General features: G+C 34.7%; 1 protein-coding gene and 1 long non-coding RNA gene across 2 annotated transcripts in view; one reads left to right on the plus strand and one right to left on the minus strand.

Moving 5' to 3' along the window:
* The window catches only part of LOC149786517 (putative inhibitor of apoptosis), a 112,425-nt gene extending 102,009 nt beyond the window's left edge, over positions 1–10,416 (minus strand). The window contains exon 1 of the mRNA XM_089977021.1: positions 10,278–10,416. The gene's annotated coding sequence lies outside the window, so the exon portion shown is untranslated. The remainder of the gene's footprint in view (positions 1–10,277) is intronic.
* Positions 10,417–10,815: 399 nt separating this feature from the next.
* Positions 10,816–21,568, plus strand: LOC149786520 (uncharacterized). The gene is made up of 2 exons (XR_016424952.1): positions 10,816–10,950; positions 18,380–21,568. It is a non-coding gene; the product is annotated as an uncharacterized LOC149786520 (long non-coding RNA).
* The last annotated feature ends 495 nt before the right edge of the window (positions 21,569–22,063 follow it).

The raw sequence follows: 22,063 nt of genomic DNA on the forward strand, positions 1-22,063 counted from the left end.
CACTATCATCTGAATATAAGCTCACGAAACGGATTCAGGCGGCAATGTTTCAGTCGCTAGCTACCGTAGAAGATGATCAGGTGAAGGAGTTCGTTCCTCTCTCTGCCGCAGTGGAAAAATTAGATCGCTGTTATCCCGCGAGTACGAGGCAAAGAAAACGATTAGTACTCGTATAAGACAATTAAGAAAAATTATGTCAGAGAGTAACCCCGTCCAAAGTAGTAATTCCGATGAAGATGACTGAGATCTTTGATGGGTGAGTTGGTACTTAGATTTATGCAATTTTGATGGGTGAGTTGGTACTCAGATTTATGCAATTTTGATGGGTGAGTTGGTACTCAGAATTATTATTTTATTTCTGAATTATTATTTTATTTCTGAATTATTATTTTATTTCTGAATTATTATTTTATTTATTCTGGAATTGATGGGTTAGTTGGTACTCTGAATCATGCAAACCAATCAATTTTGTAATTTTGATGGGTTAGTTGGTACTTGGATTTATGTAAAATGATCAATTTCGTAATTTTGATAGGTTAGTTGGTAGTCAGATTTATTATTTATTTTATTTTTTCTTAATTATTTTATTTATTCTGAATTATTATTTTTTTCTGAATTATTATTATTTATTCTGAATTATTATTTATTTCTGAAATTGATGGGTTAGTTGGTACTCAGATTTATGTAAAATGATCAAATTTTCAGAAAAAAAATAAAATATTTCAACATTTGTCAGTGAAAATTGATGAATTTCCATTATCATTCAGGTCAAACCTCAAGCGGTTTTATCGATAAATCAGTAAAATTAGCTCAAAAAATGAGACTTTTCATGCGATTTTTGTTAATTTTTTCTGGTAGTTTTCGAAAAAAATGAGGGTTTTTGACGATTTATCGATAAAACCGCTTGAGGTTTGACCTGACGACAAACTGTAATTTGACAAATTTTCCCTGACAAATCGACTAAAATACCCATCAAAAACACGAAATTTGTTGATTTTTCACTGAAATTCAGAAAAAAAAAATATTTCTGATGAAATAAAATATTTCCTAATCCGCTCCTTATTTTATTCATTCTGGAATATTATTTTTTTAAGTTGATCGACTTTAATGCAGGAATGTGCCTGACTCTGCTACAGATCTCTCTCGACGGAGTTCATTGTGTTAATAAGAAATCTCGTTTCCGTGGCTAAATTGCTCCATGTTTTGTGAAAACGCGCGTTTTCAAGTGTATAAAAACCCTCACGTGCTGGATCTTTCTACGATTTCACATACAGATTTATTACAAGCTCTTCTCCACGTAGGTCAATTAAGCGATTAAGGTGGTCTGTGAGTTTGAAATTTATTCGTGACAAATACTGATTATGTGTGCGTAGATAAACAGGATTGGTTGGTACTTGTACGATCAAATCGCCAGGGGGGACTTGTGGTGTGAACGTGTATAGGATGTATCCTTGTTGAGCCTGATTTGATTTTCCAAGATCTATTTGATAACTGCCTTCGATTACGTCACAAACTAGATTAACCGCGATCGTCGATGTTATATTAACGATTCCCGGAGATATGTGTCTCCCGCCGCCATGTGGATCATTATTATGTCTGAGAACAGTTGCTGGTGGGGCTATTTTTTTCCATGCATCATGTATTTTAGGAAAGTTTTTCGCGACCAGATCATTAAGTGATCTTATCAATTCGCCAGTTTCAAATCCTGGTAGTGTAAAATTTAATAAATCTGCTTCAGTTATTTTATAATGATCAATGTATGCTTGTTTGATACTATTTTTTTTCTCCTGAATTTATATAATCATTAGCATTTATTACCTCAATAATGGTCTGATTAAAATATTTAAGATCTAATACAATTTGATTTAAATGTTGTATCGTTGCAATGATCTGATGTCTTAGATCGTCATTAGGATACTCCAGGATATAGTTTTTAAACAACTGTGCTAGTGTCGTTAATGTAGTTGTGTATTCAGTTTTAATTTTGCTAGCCATTGATCTGAAATCTCTTTCATAAACAATATTAGTTGATGTTTTCACATCAAAATCATAGATAGAAAACGAAGTAAAAGGATAATATTCTTCATCACCACGAATAATACGAAAATCCCTACCAGTCCATGGATACAAATTTCGGTATTTTGGAGTTGTTATAAACCCGGCATTGTCAGTGATAAAATCAATTAATTTTGGTTCTGGTGGTCCTTCATACACTGGCGCAATATCAGGCCATCCTAGCACGGATCTTATCGTGGACTGATAAATATCAACGACGTAATCAGGAGAGTTTATTTCAATCGTCGAGGACAGCGTCGGCTCATGAACATTAATCGATATTTTTGTTTCTTTTCCTGTTATTGATTTTATTCTACGAGCAAATTCATCATTGATTTGTTCGACCTCATAACTACCAGTTGGTATTCCAACAACAACCCAGTCAGGTGTTCCATCGGGTTTGTTTTTATCAGCAAACACAAGCGAATTATTTGCTGGTGTACCATTAAATGATCTCGATCTGATGTTTGGCCAGCTGTAATATACTCGTAATTGTGCTAGTGCAATTTCATTCGCGCGAATTGCTGTTGGAAAATTGATGTTAAATTCAGGATTAATCGAGCTTACCGAGATCATCGTTATCTTTGGTGGAGTTGTGTTGGTCACGATCTGCTGGAGTAATTCTGTCATTATTAATACTTGTATCTTTAATACCGATACCCTCGTCGTATATTTTAGTCATCATTGAAAACTCGAAATCAGATATAATTCCATCATTGAGACTCGCTGATAACAACGAGGATAATTTCGAGTATGCTATCGTCGCTGTGTGTAATTTTATTATGTAATCGGATAATTTTTCATTCGTGCAAGTACATATTTTTTTTGCAACGATATTAAGCACACCTGCAATTGTCGTAGTTGCACAAACACAAATAGTCACAGCTACTGGTGCCATCATTGTCAACGCTGATAATATGACACCGGTTCCGGCAACAACAGCGGATACCGAATAAACAACAACGTCGATGATAACTAATCGTCGTTGATACATTTTTATTTTTACTGTATATTGTTCGACTCGATCTTTCAACGCTGCCTGCCATTCACGCGCTTGATTGTACCTAAATCCCTGAACGTCGATAGCACTCATTATATTTTATGCCGTAACCAACTGAGGTGTTTCAGCTACAAATTCCAAACACCACCAGTAAGATGTTGCGGTTAATTTTTTATCAGCTGCTTCCAGAATAAATATTTCTTCAGTTCCGCTATTTAATATAACAGATACAACCCCGGAAAACCTGTCGGTGGAATGACGCCATGGAAACGTTGTAAATATTTCAAATTTTGCAGCACTAAACACAGACAGCCTGTACACGCCAGTGACTGTTGCGGTATATTTGATAGTATTATTTTGCTGCGACCATGTTGCAAATCCCGATGATACCGTGCATACGATGTTGGTAATGTGCCCGGAAGTTATTCCGGCTGTGATTTTAATCAGACTGGTTTTATTACCGATTTCAGGAATTCCCGCCACGATGTTTTGCTGTGTTTGTCTGATCGTGTCTAGGTTAGTTTTGATATCAACGAGTTTCATGTCAACGGCGTGCGGAGTGCCGAAGAATTTATATGTGGATTCGTTGGTTTTTTGAAAATTTCTTCGAAATCTTCCAAAAGCGCCTACGTGAACATCATACTCGGCCCGCAACGTGGATAATTTACCATCTACGGTGTCAACATAATTTTTCGTTGCAGCATCTTCACCGGATGTTGGATCTCCTAAAACTACTATTTTATTTCCGTTCATGCTAAGTTCACCTGTCATTGTGTCACCGGTATTTTTTACGCGATTAGCGGCAGCTGCCGTAATTTGATTTCTGATGGTTGTAAACGATATACTTGAATCCCTGATTTTGCCGCTGTCAGTAAACACGGGTATATTATCCGTAACTGCACCAAGTACTCGTCGAACGATATCATCCCATCTGATATTGCTCGTTTTTAGTTTACCATGTCGATCTTGAAAAATAACAACCTCACCTGGATCAACTCCAGCCAGGTTCATAATATCAGCGAGGTCATCCTTAGTCGCGTACTTCGATAGATCAACGTCGCCGGGCTTTTTCTTAACACGTGAAGAAGATCTTCCGTAAATATCAACCATTAAAATAAGACCTGTTGTTTAAAACGCTTTACGCGCAACGAATCTGTTACTTGTATAATCATGCACGACTTTATGTGGCGGCCTGGATGATTTTGATATAGCGTCGAGTACATTAATTACTTCACGGCCGCATATTGGCGGATCTGTCATTGTTTGTGTGGGTAGCGTTGAATACCAAACTTTTTTATGAAGTGGTGCGACATACTTGATAAATTCAACGGGTGGAGCTAACCCATACGAATCAAAATAAACGATTCCACGTGGATCAACCGCGTATGATATCCAATGAGTACCGGGTCCAGAACGTTCGTCGAGATTAATAATACCTGTTTCGAGTTTGTTTGGTTGTTTTAGTAATTGATCTCGCATGAAAACACCTCTGAAATTTTTTATTTTTAATCGTTTAGCGGCATCAAGTAAATCAAAATTTGATGCTGGAACGTCTAACGTGGAAGCCTCAGGCCTCTTCCCCAACGAGATCCTGGCAATCTTAAGCCGCGTCCCTTTTTTTGTATCCTTGCCCTGTTGCTTTCTTTAGAGCCATTCCAGCAGCTGTTCCAACAGCACCTAACGCGGCTGCTTTTGCTACGGCTGGCGCGGCAGCAGCTATTAACGCTGGAATAGCCGCAAGAAGTGGAAATATACCGCCTGTTTTAATTGAGTCTTTAACCGCACCCGCAGAGAGATTGAGTTTGACGCCTGTTTTTGATTGTTTAGCGCGGTTGAAATGTTTAAGCTGGCGTTCTGATAATGATAGTTTATTTTGACCACCCGTGATCTGATCTCGCTTTAGTGATATTTTCATTCCGCAATTTTTTGCTGAATTTGATTGAAGGTTTTTAATCTGACCGTGAGTCAGACTGACACTAACGTGTTGATATGGCATTTTATGATAATACTCGTGTTTTTAAATAACACGATTAAAGATTTTCCACTGGTGCATCAACGACTCTCATTCGACCACTACCACCTTCAAGTAACATGGCTTTATCGCTAAGTATAACCGCGATTGCTCTATAATCAACACCACCTGTATCTAATGTTGCTTTAAGATGTATATCAACGACAGATTGTTTTGATAGATCAAGATGCTCCAGTGAGAAATAATAAATCGGATACAAGGTTCTGAAATCATATTGTGATATTTGCAACCCAGTACCTACATTTTGATCATGTCCCATAAATGACATCAAACGATGATATGCACGTCCTACATGATTTTGTGCATAATTTAGTTGTATATTTTCTGTTGGTTCTTGTTGTCCGTTTATCCGTAAGGAAATATTTGTGAGACCTAGTTGGTTAAATATCATATGAGAGTGAGTTTGTGAGTTTAAACGATTAGTTTCCTGAAACGCAATAAAAATATGCCGTGGTGCAGAAACACCTTGTTGTGATGCTATATGCCATGTAAACTGACCGTTAACGTTAGTTTGCATACTATCTGTGCTTGTTATCAACCATGACAACAAGGATTTACCACCTGTGTCCATGAAAGAAATCAATTTTTGTTCTTCTGCAATCGTTGGAGTCATTACCGGCATCCACAGTGAAAATTTCGATAATATTACTTTACCAGCATCACCAACAGGTCTCCACAGAGCGCCGTTATCATTAACTTTTCTTACAAGAGCAACCGTGTGTCTAGCTCCAAAAATAACCCTTTTAACATTCCTACAAAATCCAAAAATGTGCGATAGTGGAATTGTACACGAAAAACTTCTGTTGTCTCCTGACAACATATTTCTACGCGTTGCAAATCCCAAGTTGAAATTTGGGTTAGCACCATGAACCACTGGCCACACATCGGCATCCGCGTTATCGGCATTATTTCTTGGTCGTCTTATATTATACGGATCGCTTTCAGGGTTATTGGAGTTATCTTTCACAAACATCATTGTGGGGCCTGCTGATCTTGTATAATCATCAGAATATCTTGCTAGACCAATTATTGTTGTAGCAACGTCTACATCTTTCTCAATCGATTCAATATTTTTTCCATCAATCATATACGTGGCACTATCAAATAATGCCATGATCCCGTTGTTGACAAAACCAACCTTTACTGCACCTGCGTAATTAGTATCATCCGTTTTTATAATTGTACCTTCTACCTCAATAAAGGCCTCAGCGGGTAAAAAGTATCTACTTGTGTCATGAACTTGCAGTTCAATTCTTCCACGTTGATCTGGTACTCGTGCGTCATAGGAATAAAATTGATAATCACGTACCGATTCATCTTTAAGGACAGGTGCTTCCATGTCAAATGCTGTGTCGGATACGCGCTTGAACATTTTATTATAATTATTTCGTCTAACACGTTGATTACCGCGTTCGGAAAATTCCACCTCGGGAAGTTCCACTTCGGGAAGTTCCACTTCGGGAAGTTCCACTTCCTGATATCAAACTTGAGATATTATTTCCCGATTCACCGAGTCCCTGATCTGCCAACGCTGCTAGTTTTTGATTTGCAGCTTGATTTATTATTTTACCTACGTCTGCGGGCATAATATCAGTACTTGCCAGTTTCACTGGTGGTTGTCGTTTTCGTCGCAATAATCGTGCTAGTCTATCTTTGATCGCCGAGAATGCCTTACCAGCAACATTGACAATTGCTCCAGGAGCTTTTTCACGAACAATATCGATAGCTTTCATCGATAATTGTTTTGCAATAGGTGCTGCTTTTGGAGCTATCCTTGTGAATAATCCCCAAATGACATCACCAAGTCCATCTCCGTAAATAACCCTATAGATTGGTAATCGTGAGTTTACCGCTCTGACCTGTACGGATTTACGATGATTATTATGTATGATCATCTTATTTTATTTACCATTTATCTAATCGCGGTGACTAATCATCAACGAGCTCATCAATAAGTTCTCGGTAAACGCCGATATCCATGATACCACCTTGAAATAATCGCCGGCAAATATCAGCTGCTTCATTGGTTATTTCTGTTGAGTTATTTCCTGCACGTTTTCCACCTATGAGAACCTCTAACCGTGACACATCATTAATGATATTATCAGGACATAAACCAGATCCTGTTTTAGGTTCATCTTGAGGTGTTTTAAATACTGGTGGTTGCATTACCGGAGAAAGTACTTCAGTGGCGACCGGGGAGTCACTTCTTCGAAATCCATGTGGTGAATCTATCGGTGTAAATGTCATTTCCGGCGCAGAAATTATTTTACGTAAATATGGAGGAAGTTTCCGCTGGGAGGGTTGTTCTTGTTTTAGTTGTTTCATTCTCTCTTTATAAAGTTTTTTTACTTCTTCATGAAGACTTTCGTATTCTGGACCTCTAGCTTGTTTTTTGTTGTAATATACGCGATATATCCATTTAATAAAATTATCATCATTTACTTTTTCATGACGTGGTTTTAAAATACTAGATTTATTAAATATACCAAATAATATCATTTCAGGTAATTTTTCTTTTTCAGTATTTCTAATATCTTCAACAATTCCTTCGTTAAATCTTGCAATCAATTCTAAGTTTTCTCCTACTGGTTTGGATTCAGATGCATGTTTTTTTCTCACGTCGGCGACTTCAGTGCGAAGTTTTTCAATACCTTCAAGTATTTCTTCACCGACAGGTGGAGGTTGAGCTGCAGCTATATCAGTTGGAAGATCTCGTAAAATCTTTTTTGTCTGTTTAGTTCTTCTTGCTATTTTTTCAGTCTGCGCCGCAGTTTGTTTTGATACCGGAAGAAGATCTTCTTTGATGACTGTTGTAACTTTCTCAGTAGCTGCAGTGACGGGCTTAAACAGTTTTTTAGTTTCCTCTTCGTACTCAACTTGAGCTTCTTGCTGCGCTTGTAGATTTTTTCTAAATGAATCTCTAACAGGAAGAAATTTTTTAATTGCTTCTAATCGTTCTCGAGCTATCCTTGCAGTATGAGATTCCGGATGTACCATTTTATCATAACATAATGATTTAATTATTATAACAGCAGAAGGGGTGATGATTAAATTAAATTTAATTAAAAAGATATCATTAATATAATGAACAACTGTGCGTGGTTACGTCAAGGAACAACAGATAAATGCAACAAAAGGTGTCGTGGAGAATATTGCAAGAAACATAATTATCTTATAAAGAAAAACCCTCATGCTGGTCCACGAAGATGTGTTGGATGTAACAACGGTGTTAGAGAATTATATCAGATTTGCAAAAATTGCGGTGGAGATCGATACAGAAGTTTGATGATATATTATAAACACAGAAAGAACATAAATTCAAAAATAGAAAAACCACCATCAGAACTTGAATATTACTTGAAACATAGAACAAATAAAGATGAAACAGATGAAGATGAAACAGATGAAGATTCCGAAGATTCCGAAGTTTCAGATGAAAAGAAAAATATTCATCAAATTTAAAATTTCTTTTACAACATGGATAGCAGCAGAGAGGGGCGTCTACAATTCTGTTTGGGACAAACAATAATCGTAGACGTGGTATTGACCTCTATGAAGGGTCACTATTTTGTTTTGGTCAAACACAAGGGTGACCACTCCCTTAAGTGGTCTGTTCACCCTCTCTGCTGCTGCTTTTTTAATGTAAAAGAGAAATTAAATGGAGATATTGATCGCTACGTCATGTCTTATGTTAATAATCAGTAATGTATGTGATCATCCGGATAACCATCTAACAACGTACGTATAATATATAAAATGAAAACAAAAAAAGGGAAAAACGGAAACAATGCATTTAATTTTCGTGGCCTGTGTGAGCATAAGTTTATTTAAGAAATACATTTATAATTATCCCCATGTATTTGCATAACATTTTCCCTAAAGGCCCCAAAACACTTATATTGAAAGTAGCCAGTCAGATTTTTTTCACGTTAGCACGTGGTTTAAAAATTGGAAGTCCACCGGTATGAGATGTTGCTATACATGTATACGTAATTTAATTTTCTTTATAAATCGAGTGAATAATACTAGTGTGAAAGAGCTTACAAGAAGACACGTTTAAAATAAGAGGACAGAAATCGAGGCTTGAAAAATTTCTATAAGGAACTTTTGATCAAGGAGGTGCGTGAATTTTCTCTAACGCATAACCCGGACATAGCTAATGGGTTTTTTTTAATATTATTTGGATGATACCATCATTTTGTACAAGGAAATATATGCGGAAGAAACTTACGAGTGTATTTATGCGTCATATAAATAGCAGACTATCCTCTAATACTGCGAACCTCAAGTAAACGTGCTATTTTACAAAGACCATAAGAATTTTCTTTCCAGGCCGTTTATTATCTGATCCTTTGTAATATAAACAAACAAAAGCGACTTTAGACTGACCCCATTTAAGATGAGCGATTCGGTAGTGGACAGAATATGGGTAACGTTTAATACATTTTCTTGCCGACCTCAGATACCTGCCAAACATTACATGAATATCAACCTAGTATAGTACTAAGTTTTAAACAGAACACGTAATAATTAACAGAACAACCTTACAAAACGTCCTACCGTGTAAATGTTTACAACGATTTTTCACAAAAGGGTATAATACTACCTAACCTTCAAGAACACTTGTTTTACTACAAAAGTTTAAACCAAATAATACGGTTTACATCGTTTTTTAAACAACTTTTATTTGGCAACAGCTGTTTTATTTGTTCATGTTATTTTATATTTTTGCAAAACGTTTACATGGGAACACTTAAAGATATTAGGCAATATTTTATTGTGTTGTGGCTTCTCTCTATTCAGCGGCAGTTTTCCACTACTAAGACAAAAAAAGATTCCAGTAGTTCGAACTCAGGCTCTAATTGATATAGAAAGGAACATGCCTATAGTTGCTGCAGGAAGTTGGTATATTATCTACAGGTGTTCATCTGCATATTGTTTCCTAATAGGCGTATCTCTATGTGCAAAGTATCATTGATGTCCTTTGTAACAGCAGACCTATGTTATGTTACATACATGTATACAGGGAGAGAGAGAGCATTTTCAAAAGATAGGGTTTTGTCTTGTTAGTGGGTACGAGTTGGAGCCTCTCCTTCTCGCTCTTTATCATCACATCTATTCGTCGTTTTAAATAAGGCAAACAATACACATAAAGATCTGGATTCAAAAAAATATTTTAAATCTTACCTGGACGAATTAATGACGCAGACAGAATGAACAATTATGACGGCACAAAGATCCATGTTCATTTCCATCATTCTTTGCGAATAATCAAACTATTCCCACAATAAGGAAGATATGAATATCGACGTTTGGGGACTTTTTGCGCATTATGAAACCACCACTGTTCCTGTTCCTGAACTGAAGTATCTGTGACACTTTCACGAAACATGAAACCTGTGCAAAGTTTAAACTGATCCGCATGAATAAAATATCACATTCTCTTACTTTTGAAATAATCTCATTTTGAAACTTCTGGCCAGAGAACATTTTGTACCAAACAAAATATGTATAAAACTAGAGCTTCCAAGAGATGATATTTATAACCGAATTCCTAAACAATGAGAATTTGTAACAATGTTTTCATTCTGGAAACGTAACGTAGAGATTTCTTTGTGAATTTGTTATCTAATAAGTGGCGGAAAACTGGTAAACCAGCTTTAATAAAGCTACATTGACAGAAATTGATGTCGGTTTCCTTGCAGTTCGCAATCTCAAAGTTTCCAACGTCGACAGCAAGACTTTCTGGATCAAAAGGAGAATAAAAGATATGTTGCAAATATCGTTGACATTAATTGGGATCGATCTTATCGAACCAAACGAAATAGAATATGCAACATTTCAATAATGCTATTCACAGGTAAGCAGCCATTCAAATTACTATATGTAAATTGGTAATGTTTTTATCTTGAAAGAGAGATTTGCTTATAATTCTTCATTTTTTTTCTTTTATAACCTGTAGTTTCCTTTCTTAACAATCTTCCATTAGGAAAAGGGGAATTCTCTAGCCAAATCCTCGTCATAAATTCAAGTAAGTCCCTTGAATGCATAGTATTTCCCACGTTTAAGCTAACCATCCATTCTTTACAATGGAATAAGCCTAATATGTGTTCTTCCTGAAAAGATAAAAGAGAAAATAACGTAACACATATTACAACAAAAACAATCATTTGTTTCAAATTATTCTTAAAATGAATGTATGCAAAACGTATGGTCAGAAACTATTAAGACACCTATATTCGATGTTTGTTTATGAAACATGTCAATAAAGATCATTCTGATGGGTACATCCTGAACGTTAATTGCTACAAAATACGGTCTTTTGTTAATTGGAAAATCATTTTGGTATACTAATATCAATTTAGGCAAGCAACTGTCACACACATTTCAAAGTGCGGCACAAATTATTACTAAAATAACCATCTGATGGTTTAGAGACATGTACGTCTATAATTTATTGTGACCATTAGCCTTAAGGTCGAAACGGTAGTGCTACGATGCATCAACTCCTGCACTTGTTTGTACGACTGATTTGGTGATGTTAGAACAATCACACGCATGTATGGATTTGGAGTCTCATCACAAACATATTCGTGTCCAAAGACAATGGTGAAATCAGGCATTGATGACATTCGGTTGCATCCGATATTGCGTGACAATCGAAATTTGGGTACAGCGTCCGTTACTGAAGTAAAATGCAATCTTGCCAGCATACAAAAATTCAGGTCTGAATGCAGAAATAAACAAAAAATAGGAACTAAAATTCCTGCAAGTTAATTCACAATCAGTAAAATATGTTATTCAATGATGTTATGATCTGACGTATGTTGGACTGTTCTGTCTTGGTTCTACAGTTTAAACCCCCACAACAGCAATATTTACAATATCAATCCGCGTAAGAAAAGTGTCTTCGTTTTGGTATGAAATAAGTCATCAATTGGGCAAGCTACACCTTTTGAAGCATTAAATTTACAACCTAAAATTGTAAATTATCATAACATTGTGGAACGTCTTCCTATTGAGATGGTAATGCAGCCGTTAATGACATTGACACAGAACGGAGAAACAAATATACGCAAATAGAAGCTTTTGTCCTAAAATATATAATAAAAAGAAAATCTACATTTTAGTTTATATAATTACATATTTCACTGGTGTGCATACAATGGGTCCACTTTATGCTCCACCCCCATTGCCATAAACAACAGCGCACACGTGCACGAAAATGTTTAAGTTATACACTGATTCGAGGAGTTACCAATTATTTTCTTTTTAAGATTGATTCTAAAGGATTCATGTCAAATCAGAACCTATTGTTTAGATAATAAAAACCAGCTTATGGCACACAATGCCAAGTAAGTACCGGTCTTAGTAACGGTTTAAACTGCTGGGTTATTTTTAAACATATTACGGATGTATTGATTAAACAGTTCATTATCATAAGCATTTCCATGTTTATATAATACATATTATAAATACTGCATGGTAATCAAATATGAAATGTACAACTTTAAACATAAATTTAAAACAGTGATCGTCAAGAGCCTGACAGGAGGAGATTGACAAATATAAACAATTTTTAATGAATTACTCAAAAGATAATAAACAATTTCTTATTTTAAACTCTTCATAAATAAACTTTGCAAGTTAAGATATTATTTTATCCCTAATATAAATAACAATTAAATGTACTTGTGCATTAATATTTTATTCTAGAATTACTTTCGACTTAGATATATAAGCAAGCCAGTATAATCAGGGAATACTAAAATAAAATAGTATTCATTTTCAATATCATGGTTGGAAAGTAACATACTATATCTTTCACTTCTGTGGATTATATTGCTTCCATATCTCCCAGTTTTAATTCTCAGATTATCGGAAAGCACTCGGAGTTTTGTCAAAGTTTGATCGATGTATATGATTCAACATTCACTTGAAATAATTTTCAAAGCCGAGGTCGGATTTTATATATTTATATACAGATAGTTTGTTATAATTTAGCAATTTGTTTCCAGTTTTATTGAAAAGCATACGTAACGCATTGTTTAAGAATTGTAATAAACATTGACCATTTTACAAAATCAGGAAACATCCACACTTTACCAATACAATCGGTTTAAAGTCTTTTACGAATTAACCCAGTTAATAATATTATTTGATTCATTTGCGATACATAACAGTGTATATGCAGTGCTCAGTATAGCATTTGCAGAATGAATAATTATAAACCAATAGCTAATTGACTTAACCAGCCATAAATATTTAAATAGATTGTTTTATACTTAAAACATATCTCATAAATCTTTACTGTATATGTAGCGGTGGCCTCGTCAAAATTTCAAACCTCTGATGCATAATTAAAAACTGCAACAATATAAATATCAAAACGTTTACAACATCCATTTCAATTACAAATAAACACATTTACTGTATTTAGGGTTTTATTAGCCAACGTTTGTTGAGCTTTTAAAGAAATTTCCGTTGCTCGAGAAAACAAGACCAAGCCAATTAAACGTCTCCACTAAATAGATATTCCTATCGGCAATATTCCATAACTCGTTCAGTCTTAATGAACAACCTGTTATAAAGACCACAACGTTACTTTCATCAAGATTATATGCACAACATATTATATATATATATATATATATATATATATATATATATATATATATATATATATATATATATATATATATATATATATATATATATGCGCGAAGTGGAGACGGAGGTACCTTCAGTGCGACAGCTGACAAATTCTAACGCCACGTGGACCATACAACTCCTGAAAATTACGTTTTAGGTATCAGCGCAACATTGCTCCACCATTTTATTGTTACAATAAGTTTCGTCATAGAAAATGCACATTCTACTGAAATATCTTAGTGGAGCAAGACTGCTCTCTTATTGAATTGGGATTATGCCCAATCCATAATCCATTCTACAATTTCCATCATCAGCCCATGTTCAAGTGTCGTTTTCAGCATAGTATATACCTCTATAAACATAATGAATATAGAAGAGTTTCCTTTGTATCTTGAATAAAAACAATTAGACAAAGAGTCAAGTAATGCAACAAAATTATTTTTAAATAAATCGGGGACAACAACAAAACCCTTTATATTCAAGAAAACAAAAGTAAAAGTGAGTAACCCCAGGCCATTGAAGTTATAGGCTCTGAAAATATGAATTACTAATGATTACTTAGGAATTTTAAATTAGAGTCAACAATAATAATTGAACAAATGTCTTTCCTGAATTTAAATTGGCAGCTATTATCTACGCCCGAGCAAGAAAATTAAGGGATATGATTAGTGTCGGCACAAAGGTACACTTTAAACAGTAACCAACCTATCCTCACAGCCGTCACCACCGAGCAACCCACCCCTCAAATATCAGTATATATTATGCTGTTCAAGTATACTGTCCCCAACTATACAGATTATTTCATAATATGCCATGTATATCGTAACCAAATACTTATTAAACATGCAACAAGCCTCAGTGGGAGATATTAGTAGCTCACCCAAGAATGAAGTAGTGTCTGATACAATTTGTTTTCAGTCTTTACATTTTTTAATGTGAACCTAATAATGAGCTGACTTAATTTTTAAGTTATTCTGAGACATAATCCTGGCAGACAATCTCAGGGACGAGTAGATACAATGACTGGAAACTCTCTTCTCGTATTATAACGCGTTCGCCATTGCTCTTGCTTGAAATTACCTGGGCAAGTGCATTATGGTACTTGTTACATACCGCTCATTCTTTACATCAGTTATGCCCAACCTACAGCTGGCGGGCAGCTTTCAGCCTGAGGCTTGATTTTATTTGCTTGCTTACATTACATGATGTAGCTTTAAAAATCACTTATCAGGCCCGCGCCCTGTAGGAAGTTGCATGTCAGCCACGTCGACATCTTTAAAACTCTATAGCATAAATATTCCATTTCGATCTCGTTTTGGCTTTTCAACTAATGAACAGGATCTGGTGTCTATATTTACATTTGATAGATTATATCCAATAACATGGAGTGACATAAATGACTTACATGGGGAAATTTCGTTTCCTTTTGACTAATTTTAACCAAATCTCAAAAGTCAATTACAAGGAACCTATACCAATGATCCCTATAGAACTTTCAATGAAAGGGACAAAAATTTGTCCCTATTTAAATGTAATCACTTTCGTCTTAAAACGCAGTATAAGCCCTCTTCACTTTCTGTCCACTCCTTTGACATCCTGAGATTTTATAGTTGCACGCTATCTCGTCGGGTATTTACGATATTTATTGGGAGTATCCAATCCCTATATTGATAAGACTCTGCCCCTACATATCTTTGAAATAAGCGCAAGTCCGAACCCTTAAGCCAGTGTTTGTGGTTTGTACTTTACCACAACTATCTTCACTGGTGTTGACCTTCAGAACATGCAAACAGGGCAAAATTGAGGACACCTTTTTCATATTTGATCTGCAGATTCCTAGCACCGTCAAGACATATATCAACATGACAAAAATGTCTTCATGACACTTGAAGTGGAGACAATTATAAAAGAGGAATCAGCAGGATTTACAGCTGATGTTGAATCAAATATACGTGGTTAAAAAACCAAAAAGCAATCTTCTTATTGACGGAGACATCTATGTCAGGAGAACCAGAATTAAGCAGTGATGAGTCAGACGGTCATAGTTCCGAGAGTGATGGAAATGTTGATTATGAAATGGATATGTCAGACGAAGTTGTTAATCCTAGGATAGTTTCTTTTATAACGGAGCAAATAAAAAGAAAACTACAGTAGCTTGAAGAAATAATCATGAAGAATGCTCCTGTATAATTTTTCCATAATTTGTTTGTAGTTATAATGTTTACCTAATACTTCAGTATTTAAAAAACAAGCACTTTTCAGAAGACATCTGTTATTATAAGTTACTGCAGTTGTATGGGAAAATATGAACTAGTTTCTGAATAATACTACACAACCTTGTGAGTGCAGTATTACTCCGAAAAACAACGAGTTCACCTAAGGATTAACAATAAAAAGAATACACTAAAAAAGGTAATTGAATTTAAACTGTATTCTAAAATAAATATACAACCGCAGATTCATCAATTCACATTAACAATATTAATGCACACATAGCACCGCCCAGCGATCTTTGAACTTCGATATTATTTATTTTTTTAGATTCTTATTTTGGTCTACTTAAAAATTAAATTTTCAGTCAAATTGTGAATGAATGCGCATTACAACAACCTTTCCAGCTGGTCTGGAATGGATAGATTTTATTTTTGCTGTCGATCCAACTCAACACCGCTTGTCTGCTTATGATGGACTGGATTTGTGATTTGGGTCAATTCTGTACAATGTATTGATGTGATCTGAGTGGGCCTAGTGGATGGATCTGCGTTGATTGGTTGAATCAATTGGACCTCTGTTTCTGTTCTGTCATTGATTCTTGGGAATCATAATGTGGAAATAATGTTAATTCTTTTAATTAAAATTATCAAAAAGACGCGATAGAATATCACATTCATTTCGTTTTGAGCTCCGTAAGGAGAATATGATTTCTGTTGGAAATGTAGCCCAAATTTCGCGCAATGTACCAAATTATGTTAGAACCCATGACATGGATCGGGTAATTCTGATTTGTAGACCTAACTAAGAGAGTAGATTTTGAGGAAAATCAAGATGCAAACGTTTAAGTACATTTATTGACATTCTTATTACCAGCCAAAGAAAATATATGTTTATGTCCTGTATCTTGCATGCTCTTTGTTTGAGAGACATCTGGTATAAAAATCTGGTATATACATGGCCTGTACGATCTTATATCGCTAGCCTAACATTGTATCAAAATTGTTAAGCGGGATAAATTCCTAAGTAGCTGCTTTGTGACAGTCGATTTAGCCAGCGGAAATAAGACTGCGCCGTCGTCTTGACATATTGGCTCTGGGACTCTTAATTTTCTACCAAAACCTTCAGTTGCATTGTTTGATAGATACTTTATATCTCTTGGCCTCAATATGCTCTTCTTTAATATTTTAGACCTTAGAAAGCACTGGTAAAAGTCTGAAACACTCTATTTGTATTAACTTACGAACATTTTTCCTAAATAACTGTTCAATGATCAGAATGATATTTTCAATACTGCATGTCTCACGTTTCTACTAGATATTTCGAATACAACGTTCATTTGTTTGTTTGGTTGAAAGTTTATTTTCTGACTCATTGAACCCATCCATCTTTACCATCTCTTCTTTCAAATGGAGGAAACAGATCAATTAGTTCCCTCACTAATAAATCTAATAAACTGAAGCTAAAACGTCCGTTACAAGAGCGTACATTGTTTGTTTACGAACAAATTAGTTCTTAATACACGTATCATTTATACATACGTGTCGTGCGATCAAACCCCACCCATATGACAAAATACTGCATTATTCTGAAAATGTAATTTTAACCGAGAAAAATATGAGCATGTAATAATATGGTATATTTCAGAGCACAACGACATTATGGGATCGGTTGCCACCCAAGATTAATTTGCCATGACGTGCAGAAGATCGTGTTGCTGCCATGTTTATTGCACGAACTAATCCATAGAAAGCAAACAATACCCGAGTTGGTAGTATAAATATATCCACGGATACATTAAAGTTGTTTGATCTGACGTGTACTTTTCACACGTTTCCAATTTCATGGGCACTTAGGGTAAGGCAAAAATTTAAAATCGAAATTTGACGGGTGAGTCATAAACTCAAAGAAGAAATGTTGACTGTATGAATTATTCAAACAAAATATAATTTGAATCCCAATAATAGGCATGTTCATGCAGTTCTATACCATTTTGTAATGTCCAAATCAAGGTTTTACAAATGCAAACAATTCGTCATAAATTATGAAATAAACCTAAACCTCTTCTAATACAGAAAGAATCGATAAACCAGTTGGTTATCTGGTATCGATAATGGCTATTTTGAACAGCATTATACCTCTCGTTGTCTTGTTTGGGGGTTTTAGGGGTTTTTTCCTGTGTTTTTTTTTTTTCGTTTTTTATTTTTTGTTGCTTTTGTCACCTTTTTAAGTTTTAATCAATCATATATATAATACAATTTGTTTTTCATGAATGTGACCAATATGGTCAAGGAGGTATGAAGTGTAAACTCTGTGGTTAAAAAAGGTGAGATAACTTGACAAGTGCTACTCAGGTAAAAGTACAAGCTGTCCAGTCTTAATACAAATGAATATCAAGTTTCATGAAAAAATTTCAAACGTTTCAGGAGATGTGAAGAAACCAAAAGTGAGAAAAACGGACGTACATACTGACTCCAGTACACCCCAACCGACCTTCATCAAAAACAGCAAAATCGAGGACGGGGTATAATAACAATTTACCTTCACTTGACTTACTCCTTGTACATATGCATATTATATAAGACATTGTATAGAGACTACGGCAATGTAAATCAACTCAGATTCACTAAATGGGTGTATATCCTTGTGACACGCAAAAGTTGTTCCTTTCGAAAAGTCTTGCGTCCCTAATTTCACCTCAAATCAGTACCGTGAGTTTTTCACAAATTCGACGTTCCTTTTACTCTTCCTAATGAAAAAACCTTCTTCATTCTGAAAATCTTTGACATTGCTAAGATGTGGTTTTTTTTTCTCTAGGACACACTGTCCTCCAAACTTCTCCGTGGTAATTCTCACAAAAATATTTTTTGCTATATCTTTTTTTTTGTTTCTTGAAATAAAAAACTACAAGGTTGGTGTGTTAATTTCAAAATCTTTCAAAAACACTGATCTAATTTATGCTGTATTTAATTTCTTTTTAGTAACAATAACTTTTTCTATACCTACTTCAGTAACAATCATCGCGCTTGCTAAGGTTTCTTCTACAGAGAGTGAATGAACGTACCGACTTTAACTTGCATTCCAGACGAAGCTTTTACATCAAATCTGTTCTTACTGAAATTTTAAACCACCGTATACATGTTTCGCTACCAACACATTTAACAAAGTCTTACCGTATTTATATGTCTTAGAGAGAATTGTAACTTCTAACCGTCTCAAACATATTGATGCAGATATTTATTTTGGCAGACCAGTTGGGTTCGATAATGTCACTGAGGTTTCTCTCTCAGTTTTCATACGAATCGTATGAATCTGTACCTTATGGTATTGTATCTCGGCGATAACGCCATAGAAACGGCTCTAATGCCTTCAAACCAGTCAGAAGAGGTGCTTCCTTCCCTGGTTTGGCAACATCAATTGATGTTGTCGTGTTGTTCATTATATGCATGTTGAAATGACAAAAGAGTCAAAGTGTCAGAGCGAATGCTCGACACCGAGTTTCCCGTGACGCATGGCCCTCATAAGACACGCGCAGCTAGTGGTCTACATACGGCCAACTTCTGTATCAAGTTTGTTTGAGACGATAACGGCGATATATTCTCTTTCATACGTCGCAGGTAACTTCGGTAATACACGCTCATGTCACGGTTGCACTGGACCAGACCAAACCAGTTTTACGATTTTAATGATATTGTCACTTATTTCTCTTAGGTTAGTTAAGATGCAATTTCTATTTCATATACGCGCAGGTCAAAAGTGAACAGATGTCATGAGTATTAGGGTAGGACTAACACAACACTAACATTTTCACTTTCCTTACTCTTGGTTAATACCAAATTATTGCGACATTCTCTTCGCAACCATGTTTACTTCAATGTTGTTGGTATTTCTTTGTTGATATTATGTATGCAATAGGAAGATAAACTCAATATCGGCTCATTAGCACTATCCAGAAAAATGAGAATTCTTTTCACCACACTTGGCTTAAGCAAAATAATAGCCTTAGCCACCCATAAATATGTTATGCTGTTGTTGTACAAAATAAATTTAAAAAATAACAAAAAAAGTAAACTAACATACAAAAAAAATAAAGAAAACAAAAACTGCATGCTGATATTAATGTTATAATTATTTGACAAGCCCAGTCGTAAAATTAGATTGCGTAGAATTGTATTGATATATTTTGAAACCGTTTGGGTCACTGTATTCTTTCAATTTTAATTTGATGTCGTGCCATGCTCTTTTCATTATATTTTTGAATCTTATTTAATGTCGTGAAGTGTTTTTTCGTTGTATTTTTGGGAATTTTACTAAATATTTAGCAATGTACTCTTCGTTGTATTTTTATTTTTTATTTTACTGAGTATGTTGCAGTGTTTTCTCATTGTATTTTTGAACCTTACAAAATGTCTCGCAATTTTTTATCATTGTATTTTTTATCTTTCACCTTTTGCCTTCTTTTTATGAATGAAATGTTTTTCCTCAAGCCTCGAGGACTCGGCTAAAATGACCCGGAGGGTATTATTAGGACATAATTGATTTTAGTAAAAGTAATAAGATTGAAATTTTCTCTAAATTTTATTAAAAGTAATTTTTCATTAAATTATATTGAAAGTAATTTTCTACTAAAATATATTGAGATTAAATTCATTTATTTCGGTATTACAATGATATACTATGTAATAACGATTGCGCCCTTTTGAGCAAAAAGGTGAAACTCTCTTGCACAATATATTTCGCTTGTATCGTAAATTCAGCAAAAACTACACTCGGTAAGTTGTGTAGGTAGATGAACTAACTATTCCAAAAATTCCCTCTGAGTGGATAAATAAGCTGATGTGGCAAAATTGTCTGTCTAATGACGCGCATAGACCCAGACGATAGTCTGTACGAAAGTATGAAGCCTCACTTTGAGATTCTGGCAAAACTAAAGAACTAGACGTATGGCCATATTTGGCTGCGTACTAAGAAATTGTGTATAAAAGCGAGGAGATTTGTTTGACGAATTAGTCAATTCGTCGGAATCTCAAAGAGGCTTGTATGATACCGTCTGTGAACAATTTTTATATAGTATAGGGATTTTTGGTGTTAAGATGTTAATCTAACATCGGTACGTTTGAACATTGGATTATTTTAATATTTGTTTACTATTCGTTAATATAATGTATTGGAAAGTTAATTTTTTGAATAACTTTTATTTACTTGTAATTATATTTTTGATTATAGTAAAAAAAACTAACGACGTTCGCTACCAACTTCATACTCAGTAGTAGTTAATTCAGAAATAAAATACTCTTTAAATAATAGGGTTTGATATGTTGACAGTTTAGATTAAATTCAGTAAGATATATTTCGATTAAATGATTGCGGTATTAGTCTGAAATATTGAATTTTAGATTCCTTAGCTATCGTGAATTTATTCGATATTTAATTATCTGTATTATATTCTAAAAGGCAAAAATTATACAACTGTATGATGTTGGTAAGTGAAGGAATATCGTAATGGTATATGTATATCTTATATCCGTAATTTAAGTTTATGTAGACTGATATTGGAATGTAATTGTATATGTTGAGTATTTCAATAAAATTAGTCCGTTCGTCGGAATCTCAAAGGGACTTGTATCCTTACAGGATTCACGTACCTCCGCTTGCCATATTCCCCAAGATGCAGCCATATCTACAACTTCATAAATGACACCCCTTTTAAGAGTGCTTGAACTTCTTCTTCTTCTTCTTCTTCTTCTTCTCTCTCTCTCTCTCTCTCTCTCTCTCTCTCTCTCTTCAACTTAATATTGAAATATCTTACCAGCCTTGTCATATTATGTAATAAATGAGTAAACGTTCAAGGTAACCATGTATATGAGCATGTATTATTACATAAAAGGATATTTAAATGACAGAAATTACCTAAAATTCCCCCAGAACACATATATAAAACTAAAGTAAGGTAGGCATAATTCCATTAAAATAAAAATATGAAGTTTCAAAACCTTTAGTGAAAGACATCAGTGGGAAGCAAAGTAATGAGAGGTCATCACCATTATACATGGTGGTAGAGAGACCTAAGTGATCATATCGGAAGCATAACGTTTCAAACACTACTAGAA

Source organism: Sinohyriopsis cumingii, chromosome 12 (genome assembly GCF_028554795.1).
Source record: "Sinohyriopsis cumingii isolate HCF-2022 chromosome 12, ASM2855479v2, whole genome shotgun sequence".
Lineage (NCBI taxonomy): Eukaryota > Metazoa > Mollusca > Bivalvia > Unionida > Unionidae > Sinohyriopsis > Sinohyriopsis cumingii.